The 12677-nt window shown below is 42.5% G+C and overlaps 1 protein-coding gene across 1 annotated transcript in view; it reads right to left on the bottom strand.

Annotated features, from left to right (window-relative positions):
• The window catches only part of slc40a1 (solute carrier family 40 member 1), a 46924-nt gene that overhangs the window by 10696 nt on the left and 23551 nt on the right, over positions 1 to 12677 (bottom strand). The window lies entirely within an intron of this gene.

The raw sequence follows: 12677 nt of genomic DNA, 5'->3' as shown, positions 1-12677 counted from the left end.
TGCTTTCTTGGGTTTACTTTATTGCGTTTAGACTAACTGAACCCTTGCTATGGATGTGCAGGGTTTGAAAATGGTCAACAATATTGATATTGAACAGGGTGCTAGTGGTGGGGAAATTCAAAAACGCATTGTTAAATTAACTGAAAAGGGTTTGGCTGAAAGGCTTGACTGTTTACAAAATACCAGAAAATCTAAATTAAACAAAGCTGTTAAAATTAGAGATGACATACAAGAGTTTGATATTTAATGGTGATAAAACAAAGGTGTTAAATGCTCTGGATGAATTAAAAACTGTTTGTGATGATCCTAAATGTTTACATCAAATGTTGTTGGGTTTATTGCCAAGTGAAGAGGCGGACAAACATGAAATATGGTTTAGAAGAGGCGGACAAACATGAAATATGGTTTACATGAAAATGAGGAGGTTAATCCATCAGACAGTGTGTCAAATACAGGAAGCAATTACAGTCAAAGAAGCAGCAGGTCCAGTGTATCAGCGGCTAAGCTAAAGGTTGCAGCAGAAAAGGCTGCAGTTCTTGCTCGTGTCAAAATATTAAAGGAGAGACATGCAATTGAGGAAGAGGAATCCAGGCTACGAAGAAGAAGAGAAATGTTGGACTTGGAGGCTGAACTGGTGGCATCTGAAGCAAAAATGGAAATCTATGATGCCAATGAAGAGCGACAGTCACAAGCACATTCAAATGCTAAGGAAACAGACATTAAAGGTGCAATCAATGGGATTAACATTTTAAAACCTGGTGCCCAATAATTAATCCCTCATGACAAACAAACCAATCAAAGGGAAACTATCCAACGTACTGCAATAAATGGTAAATCGATGGACGTGAGACCAAAGGTACAAAGCATATCAATTCAACAGCACCGCCAAGTGGAACTCAATCAAAACAGAGTGGAAATGAAAGTGCATTCTAAACAAAATGATAATGAAGCTCGGTCACTGAGCCAGTGGCGGAACCAGACTTTTATATATGGGGTGGCCAGGGCTACTTCAGGGGGTCCACAGACCAAGACTGAAAATGTGTGTGTAAACTTAGCCTGGTATCTAAGCAGTGTAAATTATTAATATGATTGCTGATGAGAAATATAAATTCAAATTCACTTAAGCCTGAGTTCTTCAGTGTGGCCTAGTAATGTTCACTAGGGTTACTTTAATCAAATTCTACATTTACTATGAATAGACTGTGTCTCTACATCTGAATTGCAACTAATTTATTTCTCACACACACTGTACTGTAGGCTACTCACAAACTGGAGAGACTGTGGTCACTCTGTTTTCATGAATATATAATCTGTGTCTAACCAGGTTAGAGGTTAGTTCCTTCTTTTACATTAACACATAACTATTAGTGTATACTCACACAAAATATGCCATAGCCATCAAAACAAGAACACTCATGAATCAACAACTTACATTTTAAAGTGAGGCTTAATCGGAAAAAAACCTTTTGTGTTGGCTTACATGTGTGGCCGACAAACACAAGCTAAACTTAGCATGTGACTGACTGCCAGTATGCTCTGACCTGGTGCCTGTAGCTTTGGGAGGGAGCTGCTCTGAGGTCTTGGGGTGGTGCAAGGACTGGGGTCTATTTCCATCTGATCCTGTTTGCTCAGCTTTTTGAAAAAGTCTGCTATCTCAACCTTTCTTTCAATGTTTGAAGTGAACCCTAAGCAAAAATAACATGTAGGCCTACATATCCAATTTCCCACATTTGAGTCCAATCTCAATCTTATGTTATCTCAATCTCAATCTTAACATATCCCCATTATTATCTTCAATCAACTACCAGCCTTTACGTTACTAGATCATGGCTATCCCTACTCTGAAATACCTATTTCAAACAGTCATAGCAAACAGGGTAGCTATCTGACTGCAGTCTTTTGTAACGTTAATAGATTGATAAGGCATCTCATCAAGGAATCTCAGCAGTTAAAGTACAAAAATAGTGTAGCGAGTAGCGACCCACACAGAAAGATGTGTGTAAGTTATATGTTAGGCTGTTAGTTGTTTGTTTACCAGTAGTATTGGCGGGGTCCGACATGCCAATCAACCTGCTGTCTGCCAATCACGGGCATGCCCGGAATGTTTGGTGGTTGGCGAAGGGGCATGGAGTGGGGTTGGGCAGGGGGGATGGAGCATTCGAAGTTAAGACCAGGTTTAGTGTCTGTTCTTTCTGTTTTTACGTCTGGGTTTCACGAGTCACGTTTTGTGGGCTACCTTTCTTTATTTAGCATGGGCTAGGACCAAACAGCTGTTCAGCTTACTGGTAGCCTGTGTACCGTGGTTAATAAACGTCAATTCGGGAACTTAATCTTATGCCTGGATGATTGTTCCTTTCTGACCTAGTCAGGTCATTACAATATATTTTAAATGGCTATATATTTTAAGTGTGCTATATAAATGAAAATGAAAAAAACGAAATTGAATCAACGACACCACAGTAGGAACTGCGCTGTTAGCTACTAAGGTAGTGCTAAACAAAAACAGAGACATTTCTCTTATCTGATTCCGTTATGGAACCAAATTGCCAATATGCATCTTTTTCTATGGCTCTGCGGCCCAGCAACTCAACTTTCATAACATTTTGTTCAGGAAGCCCCAATGCTAAACCTTAAAACGATAACTGTAATATGATGCTTTAGTCTTCCGTCGCTGGTGCTGTATCAGACTCTGGCGTAGTGATTTGTAACTGACTGGTGAACTATGGAAATATCCTCGACTGAAAAAATGCGCTTCCAGATGTCAAAAGAAACAGGGGGGTCCAGTGCCACCCCGGCCACCCCTCTGGCTCCGCTACTGCACTGAGCAGTTTACAGTGGCCTGGAGAACTTCTCAACGTCATGAGCAAGCAAACTGAAATCACAGCAGCTTTAATGAATCAGCAGCGATCAATGACACTCCCACCAAGAGACATTCCGATATTTGATGGTGATCCTCTGAACTACAGAACCTTTATGAAAGCATTTGAACAAGGTGTGGAATACAAGGCGCCTGTAGACGACAGTTTGTACTATGGAACAGTTCACTCAAGGACAACCCCGTGAACTGGTTCGCAGCTGGTTATGCCCCCAGACCGTGGATATGTTGTGGCCAAGGCTCTATTGCAGGATCACTTTGGGAATCCATATAAAACTGCCACTGCATATATGGACAAAGCACTGTCATGGCAAACAATACGAACAGACAACACAAAAGCACTCCAGAGCTATGCCCTCTTTCTGCGCGGCTGTTGTGACTTCATTGTGGAGCTGGTGTACGTGCAGGAGCTGGACATGCCGGTAAACATGGGGCTATAAACAGGGCTATACTGGCCAAGTTACCGTACAAGTTGAGAGAGCGTTCGCGCAGCAGGGGTATGACATTATGGAATCTACTGGATACAGAGCTGGATTCAATGACATGGTGGAGTTCATTGAGTGCCATGTAAAAATCCTCTCTGAACCCTTTTTTGGTGGTTTATATGACCATAGCTCCAATACAACAAGCCAAGCTCCTAAGCCACAGCCTGGGAGCAGAATGAGGGGAAATGTGGTGGCAAGTACAGTGACCACTATGGATGCACAGGGCAAAGACAGAGAGCAGTTACGCTCAGACACAAAGCAGAACGACAAAGAACACTGTGTTTGCTGACCCACACATTCACTGGAACATTGTAAGCAATTTAATATGAAAAAACACATGGATAAGGTACTTCCGTTGAAGAAAAGTGGAGTGTGTATGCGCTCTGCATAATTACAAGAAACAATGTTTCTCATGTACTTTACATACTCTTGGTGGAACAGTTAGTTGTGCATGAATCTTTTCTTCAAGCTTTGGATTCTCTGTTTGGCCACAGCAAGATTGTTTGGGAAGGAGATGTTCTTATTTTTGAAAGGCAAGTTCAAACAATACTTTCCACCTTCTAGCTTTGTGGATGTGTCCATAATACTCAGGAACTTTAGATCTTCTCTTGACATTTCTTGCTGGTCTGCTTGTTTATCCCTGAAATCATGATTGTACTGGTTCATGAGCAGTTCTTCCAGTTTGTTGACAGAAATTATGTTCACTGTTACACTTGCAGCTTCTGGATCTGCGTTTCCATCCAGTGGGCCACTTACCACCCAGCCGAGCACAGTTCAAACCGCATATGGCCCACTTCCTTGACTGTTGATGACCTCCCATGGTTCCAGTAGCTTGGGTGCATTGGTACCGATCAACAAGTCGACCTCAGCATATATGGATGTATGCATGTGAACCTTTGACTAGTATGGCCACTCAATAAGATCTTCAGCCTTTGCCATGTCCTCAGTAGTGACGGGCATTTGTTGTTGTGTGATGACTTCTGGGAGTGGATACAACTGTGAACTCCCTAGACCAGCAACCTCTAGATCATATAGAGAAAAGGCTGAGAACTTATTTGTTTGACCCATCGTTCGCTGCAAGATTTGTGTACGTTTTCAAGTGAGGCTTAGGCGATGCATCAGCTGTTCAGAGCAAAATGTTCCTGTACTCCCTAGATCCAGGAATGCATAAGTTTGGATTACGCAGTTGCCCTTAGCAGTCTTAACTTGCACAGGAAGAACTGATAGCATTGTTCGGTCCTTGCCGGCCCCTGTATGGCCACATGTGGTGTGAGAGACTGGCACTGGTGCAGGAGTTAATATTTTACGTTCTATAGCACTTGTTTGTCGCTTTATATGTGCAACACTGTTGGATGATTTTGGTTACAGATTTCACATGTAAGCCTTGCTTCGCAGTCACGGTCAATTCCATTGAATTGCTCCACAGCACCCGTGCTCCAAATTCTCACAGACTCATCCAGCCCCTTGACACTAGGGTGACCACCTGTCCCGCTTTGCGTTGTGTCGCACAACATTTTCACCCCTTGTCCCGCACGTCGCATATTGAAAATGCTGTGCGATACAGAGCAAAGAGGGACAGGGGGTCACCCTACTTGACACACATGCGAGCTTGGCAAGACGCACACACATCCTTTCTGGAAATGGTGTGCTGACAAAGTCCTATCCTTGGTCTTTAGCTCCCATTTCATTTTACTTCCAATCGCAGCTTGCCGTTACGAATATAAAAAAAAAATTTGGTGGCCATTGTTGTTTTCAACTGGAATTGCCTGATAGCCGTGTTGGAGGCAGCCACGTTCGGTAAGTCCTTTTTTTACACCTTTTAAGCTAGAATCAATGATTGGGTTCGTGAAAGTACACTACTCTTGAATTACAGTGAAGGTTTGAGCACTTTGAGACCTTTAGATCATGAGTTTGAAGTGACGGAAAACCAAACTCGAAAAGTAGCTAGCTATCTCTGCGAATTCATCAAAAAGGGAGAGGAGGGCAGCTTTTAGGAGAACAAGCGATTCCCCATAGACTTGTCAGCTCAGAGTTGTGATTTGGGTCGTGAAAGTCTTTGTAATTGAAGTGAGTTCGGACGCAAGGGAGGCCGCATAGGCTAGGGCAGCAGCCATGCTTTGGTCGCGTCATGTTCATAAATTCACCATTTTACAGTGCGGTCTACACCAAAAAAGACGAGTAGGGCAGCCTTCAAGAGATGTGGGAATTGTGCTTTTAGCCAGATTTTGTTTTTGTTATTTGTGCAAAATTTGCAACTGGATTGCGTCCCGGCGATACTGTACATTGTTTTGACGTTAGCATCAGACTCTGAGTCAGACTCGGCTTGCCCACTGGCAGTGTGTAAACTATTTTCTATTTCACTCAATTCTACTTCAGAAACGTCAGGGAAGACAGCTTTTGTAGACAAGAGCCTGCTGAAGATAGCCAGTATATAGGATTTTCAAGGTGAGCCTGTTTCATTCGTCAATTGCCTGAGAAAGTGACCTACGTTAGCCAGGCTAGTTTCACTCGATCAGCCTATTTAAAGGACTCTGACAGTCAGAATCACTGTTTACAGGCAAACGTCGAGCTGGTCTTTGGTCAGATGTGTATATTGACCAGTTTAGAGCTACATACTCTTGCTAGAGCCTGTGTTTTGAATGACTTTGCATGGGTTTCCAACACATTTGGATTCAAGTTTCAGTATTGCCACTGCATTTCACAGTCAACTGAAGTCTGTATCTAGTGTAGATGGAAAAAGCTTCATTTTTCACCACTGACATGGACCCTTTCTTCACTTTTACAGGTCATGCAGAGGCCTGCTCAACAGAGTGCAACAGAGCATGCTGTGAGCAACAATAGAGGTTGAGTGTAACAAAGGATGCAACAGAGGATGCTAACAGTGCGTGTCCACTGCAGCGACGCGAATCGCTTGCCATCGCTTGCCTTCCCACAGTTCACCACGCTCGGGGGCGTTTCAAACAGATTAATGTAGAATGTAGTTCTCTAAAGTCACTGTTGTAGTTGTCATGGCCAAGTGTGCAGACTTGGGTTTACGTAGTTGCAACATCGATCAAAATACAACTTGTTTACAAAATATAAAACTGTTTAATACTGTAGACATACACATTGACATGTGTAAAAAAAAAAAACGTTTTACTATATTCCTCAATCTCTGCCAATCTGCCGATACGATAGGGAGTTCCAGCCCGGCTAGCTAACTAGTTAGGACAGAACGAAGTTACGTAATGTGACTAAACTGAATTTGAAAGGACAAGCACCCACAACTTCGGCAAACCTTGCGCCATGCATCGTTTTTTTGTATTAACATCTCTGTACGAATACAGATATGTATCGTACAGGACTGGGTAAGTAGCCACACAAACGATTAGTTTCTCCTCCAGCTTGAAACCTAGAAAGCTAGAAATGTTTACCATGGTTTCTACGCTACGAGAAACAAGAAAACACTCCGATTGGCCATCGCTAGCGAAAATCGCTCCTCATTAGCATAAAGTTGAGAACATCTCAACTCGAATCGCTTGAATCGCGTTGCGTCGCTACCCACAATGCACCACGCAAGCGATTCGCCTGGCTCCATAGAAAATGAATGGAAAACATGTTGTCGCTCGCATCGCGTCGCTGCAGTGGACACGCACTGTAAGAGTTACACAGACCCCTTGCTGGACTACCCCTCTCGAGCTGGACAGCTTCTCTTCAGCCCTGCCCCCAAGACAGCTTCATCCAGCTGGCCTGCCCCTGCCTGCCCCTGCCTGCCCCTGCCTGCCCCTGCCTGCCCCTGCCTGCCCCTGCCTGCCCCTGCCTGCCCCTGCCTGCCCCTGCCTGCCCCTGCCTGCCCCTGCCTGCCCCTGCCTGCCCCTGCCTGCATATCTCAAAAGATCACTGAATTACAGCTGTTTCTTCAGCCAAATCTTATAATGCTTGCCACAGAACAAATAGCTTACTTTTCTATACAGCAACTGACCACAATGGTTGTCAACACTGAGAATAGCTCAGTAGGCTAAGACAGTGCACTGGGGAGCAAGGTCACAGGTTTGAAATCCATCTGCAGTCTTGTGGCCTGTCATAATTTTGATTACCTGTTTAGTTAAACAGGATGACATCATTCTGATATACCATGCACAATTTCACCTTGAAATGTCAACCATTTCTTAACCTTTGTCCCAAAGCTGACCAAAGCTAAAACTCAAATCACGCAGTCTAACATGTCTAACAGTCATGTTAACATGACTACTGTTAATTGTGCATTGACTGAGATTCTGGAAAAAGATCAACTCAAGAACAGTTACAATTTCTGCTGTTTTTTAGCCATCTTGGGGAAGATGTGTCAATTGTTAGAGGCATGTTTTCGGACTACCCCTAAACCTCATGCGTCTGCCGCAGCATTTCTGCCTTGGCAGGACCTGTGCTGGGATAGATGGAAACAGCATGGATGGAAGTTGGCAGATGTGTGGGCAGATGTGTCTTTATATAGTGTAAAATTGAATAAGAAATGCATTACATCATTCTGAAGTAGTACCATGTGCAATTTCATGCAATTTGACATTGAAATGTCAACCGTTTCTTAACCTTTGTCCCAAAGTTGACCAAAGGTAATAGTCTGCCATTTCTATTCCTAAAAATCTCAACAGTTGGTGTTTAGCAGAGAGGATAGAGAGACAGACTTGTAACCTTGTGCTCATGAGTTCAAATCCCCATTCAGCCTATTGTTGTTGGCCAAACATGAAGTTGTTTTGCTCTATTGTTGTCCAACTCTTGACCTTCTACATTGCACAAGAAAAAGGTCGATATTTGGAGAAATTAGGATTTATTGGCGGCCCTACCAGTTAGCTCCCTCTTCCTGGATCTATGACGACCCGGTGATTCTGCCTGCAGTTAGATATCCCGATATTGTTAATTACCTGGTTTTCTCGCCGAGCCCTTACACAGCGGAAGACCTTAAAGCCTACAAAGGTTTAGAGGCTTACAACCAGATGGTGTGTGGATGGGTGAGGGATACACACTACCAAAACATCAACGACCGTTGTGTTGTGAAGGCCAAAGTAAGTAATGCAAAAACGTATTTAATCAACCTAACCTTAACTGTATGATATCATTGCGATACTCAAGGTGTAGCCAAGTGACTCTCAATTGTGTCTTCTTTTCATTTTAAAGTCCCCCAGTTTGCTATGTACACTGTACACTATCTGAGTTTCATAAGATAAGAAAAAGCCTACATGTTATTATTTATTGATAACAAATAAAAAATTAGTGGTGAGAAACTATTTTGTTATTCTTAGTCTTATATATTATTCAGGTACTCCATTCTCAATCAATCCGAGAAACACCCCTCGAACCCTGGATAATCGCTGAGAAATGTGGTCGTATACTTGGAGCCCACTGCACATGTATGGCTGGCCTCGGAGACATGCACGCATGTTGCTGCATTATTGTTTCTCATTGAAGAAACAGTGAAGTTGAGGGACTCAAAGACAGTGACGCAAGAAAACGCATATTGGCTGTTGCCTACTGCACTGTCAAAGGTGGAATACAGGGAATGCCAGAGGTTTGACTTCACTGTAACAAGGAGATCTCAAGTAAGAGGCCAGATGAATTGAGCTGCTCATGGACAGTCCGTCATTTCCATCACAGCACATATTTTTCACAAAATTCCCCAAAATTAGTCAGCTCATATTAAAATCATGTTTACATTTATTGATGGCTTTCATTACTTTATGTAACAAACCAGATTATTAATTATTTACAAGGACCTACCCAAAGTAATATTGAATTTCACACTGTGAAAAGTGTACAGTTCAGCATTTGATCCTTAGGACAGTTAAAATAAGGTCATTAAAAAAGGAATTATTGTTATAAATAGTAGTTACTGGTACAACTAGTTAAGCTAATGGTCCTAGAAAATTCTAGGATGTTTAAATTATTACACAGTTTATTTATAGGTGTTAAATGAAATGTGGTGGAAATGACATTTGTTTACTCGGGGTCAGATAAAATGTGAAAAATAACAATTAGTCTTGTAAATTTAGTTTGAAATCTAATGGATCTCCATACTACACTAGTTATTTAAACATATGGAGCTGTGTGAGTTGAATTTGTATAATGTTTTTTTCACTCCACTTCACAAGGCCAAAAGTACACATAATCAAAGAATCGCCCATATATGGAACTGTGACGAGTCTGGGCTTCAGGATAAAAAAAAATATTATGGCACATATGAATATGTTTGTTTAAATGTTATGTGGCTGTATAAGCAGCTGTGTTTTAAAATTAAAATTGATGATAAATTACTATTTCCCTTTGCAGTTTCACTGGCCCATTTTACCTGAGCAGCTGGTCCATTTTACCTGAAACTGCTTGTGCAAAAAAAGTTGGCACAGCTGATGTTTCAAGAACTGTAGGGCTTTCAACAAAAACAGGGCTGTAGGGCTTTTCAATCAAAAACAGTCATTAGTAATCATAAAAACACATGGAAAAGGCATGGTATTGTATCATTGTCCCAAACGATTTATCAAACTGGCCCATTTTACCTGATATCACCCTAGTACATGATATAAGTGCTTTCAGTAGGCCTACATATATCCTCATAAGTGTCTATGAATTTGTGTCAATTAGATACTCTTTGGCCTTGTTCTTATACTTATTTTGAAAGAGTTGATATCATTATTTTCGCTGGCAAGATCTCATTTGATGACAAATTTCCATTAAGCCTACTGCCAGCATGGACATTTAAAGAAATGTGATCTGATTGATTGGGGTAATAAGGCACTAAAGATGAGCCTATACATTTGACCAAAATACGCATTTAGTTTATCGGCAATTTTTTTGCCAAGCTGCCTGTCCTGCTCTGGCAGCGTTGGCGGTGTTTGACTTAGCCATGATAATATGCTTATTGTCTTGGTAGAGACTCGTTATAATAGTTTGCTCAGATGGCGAGAATATCACCGCTTTCTTTCGTCTTTTCCGCCATCATACAGTTACAATATCACGGTTTTGGTGATCGACCTTTCCTGCCTTTTGAAGTAGGACGTGCTCGTGCACTTGCCCTGATAAGTTTAGCGCTAATGTTAACGGGCTAAAGGGACAATTGATTAACTTAGCTTCAACCCTTACGACGAACGGGCCCCAGGTCTCTCCTGATTGAACTGAAGACAGCTGCAGTAAAGGCCTGGCAAAGCATCACAAAGGAATTAACCCAGCGTTTGGTGATCCAGACTTCAAGCAGCAATTGCCTGCAAAGGATTCTTGACAAAATATTTCAAATCAAAATTGTATTGATTTTTATGTTACTTATGTTACTTTTGATTCCCTGAAATAACTGGACTATGAACAAAAATGGTTGCAATTCCAAAGTTTCATACAATATTTTCGTATTGAAAATAGTGTGTGCGCTAAGGCACTGCCTTAGTCAGAAAACTTGTTGAATGGGGTAAAAGTCTGATTAAGAATCAGTATGTAGAATCAGTATGTAAGTATCAGATGCGAACTCAATCAAAATCAATGCTATCACTGTAAACTATAGTATTCTGTTCACTTGGTTTTTAGTAATATTTTCAACTCCTCCTACCTCCCCTCGCAACTTTCCACCGCAATCTCCGCTCCCTATCCCCTTCCCATTTCTCCTCCATTAAAACATCCTCCCTCCCATTGACTAGTTCACGTCCCACCCCACTGACACTGCCACCAACACCCTGTTATCCACATTAACTGCTTCACTCGACACTCTGTCCCCTGTCAACCAGGCCTGCACAAACTTCTCCCTCCTGCCCGTGGCTCACGGATGTTATTCGTGAAGAACGGTCCACCCTTCGGGCAGCTGAGAGGAGATGGCGCAAGTCCAAAGACGGTTTGGATCTTGATAAGTATCACTCCTTCCTTAAATCCTTCCCTGCCCGCATAACTGGTGCTAAAACCCACTACTTTCTGAACAAAATTAACTCTGCGTCATACCCTCACAAACTTTTCTCTACCTTCTCCACCCTTCTTAACCCACCTCCCCCACCCCACCCCTCCACCCTGACAGCAGACGACTTCTCCTCCTTCTTTGAGAAAAAAGTCGCTGACATTAGCAGTCGGTTCCCTGAACCCACCTTTCCTACCCTCACCCTCCATGACTGACCCAACTAAATGTCTAAACTTTCTCTCCCCTGTCCGAGGCAGAGATCTTATTCTCCCTCATCTCGCCACCTCCTGTCCACTCCACAGAAACTGCCCTCCTGTCAGTTACCACTGCCCTCCAGTCTGCCAGAGCGGCTTCAAGGTCATCAGTCATCATTCTGCTGGACCTTTCTGCAGCATTTGATATGGTTAACCATCAAATCCTGCTCACCAGACTTTCTGAGATGGGCATCACTGGCACTGCACTTCAGTGGATCTCATCCTACCTGTCGGGAAGATCCTACCAGGGGCCTCATTCGAAGAAATGTGTTTATTCGAAGAAATACGGTGACTGTGAGATCGAGGTTCTGGCAACAGAGGTGGAGGCGAGAAAATGTGTCTTGTTTGGCGGCCTGTCACCAGGTTTTAGCGACAAAAGAAAGTGGGCGGAGTGGAAAACTGTCACTGTTTGCGCCCTTTCTTGTTTTTAACATGTAGCCCTAGCTCTTTGAGATTTAGCTAAATGTAAAGTGCATTAGAAATAAAATCATTATTAGTATTTTATATTACTGTTGATCATCTGTCCATCATCGTATAAAGCCCGCCCTGGCAATTTCATTGGTCCGTCCCGATTCTGGGTTTTCTGTAGTTGTCCCCCAATACGAGACCCTCCAGACCCAACTTCCCGAACACATTTTTTTGTGGGCGGGAGAAGTTGGGCTGGCAGCCAGGCTAAGAGGTAGGATGAAACTTCACTGAAATATTCACATATGAAGAAAGCAGTGGCGTCATCTGCAAATTCTGCTCGGAGGCAAAGGCAAAAGGAGAGTTCGCTCGTGGGAAAACTTGGTCCGAGTGGAAGCTTGATTATCTAAAGCGTCATCTGACACAGAAAGTCCATGTAGATGCATTGAAAACACTGAGACTTAGACATGGGAAGTCTATCGATCAAATTCTCACCGAAACGAATGAAACCCGAGAGAAACAAATTCAGAGAGCACGATCCGACCCTAAACAAATACAAATATTGATCGACAACGTGATGGTAGCAATTAACACTAACATGTCCATGTTATCAGTTCACGATATACACAATCATATGGCGAAATACGTCGACCTACCTCAGAGTTGGAGAAGCAAAAATTATGCTTTTGAATTTGTGGAATGTATCAACTCAGTTGTGCAGACTGAGATGATAAGCAGTATAAGAAGTGCTCGTGTCCACA

Source organism: Hypomesus nipponensis, chromosome 23, assembly GCF_054491055.1.
Source record: "Hypomesus nipponensis isolate SF chromosome 23, ASM5449105v1, whole genome shotgun sequence".
Taxonomy (NCBI): domain Eukaryota; kingdom Metazoa; phylum Chordata; class Actinopteri; order Osmeriformes; family Osmeridae; genus Hypomesus; species Hypomesus nipponensis.
The sequence above is the reverse complement of the archived record's forward strand: the minus strand, read 5'-3'. Positions and strand labels throughout refer to the sequence as shown.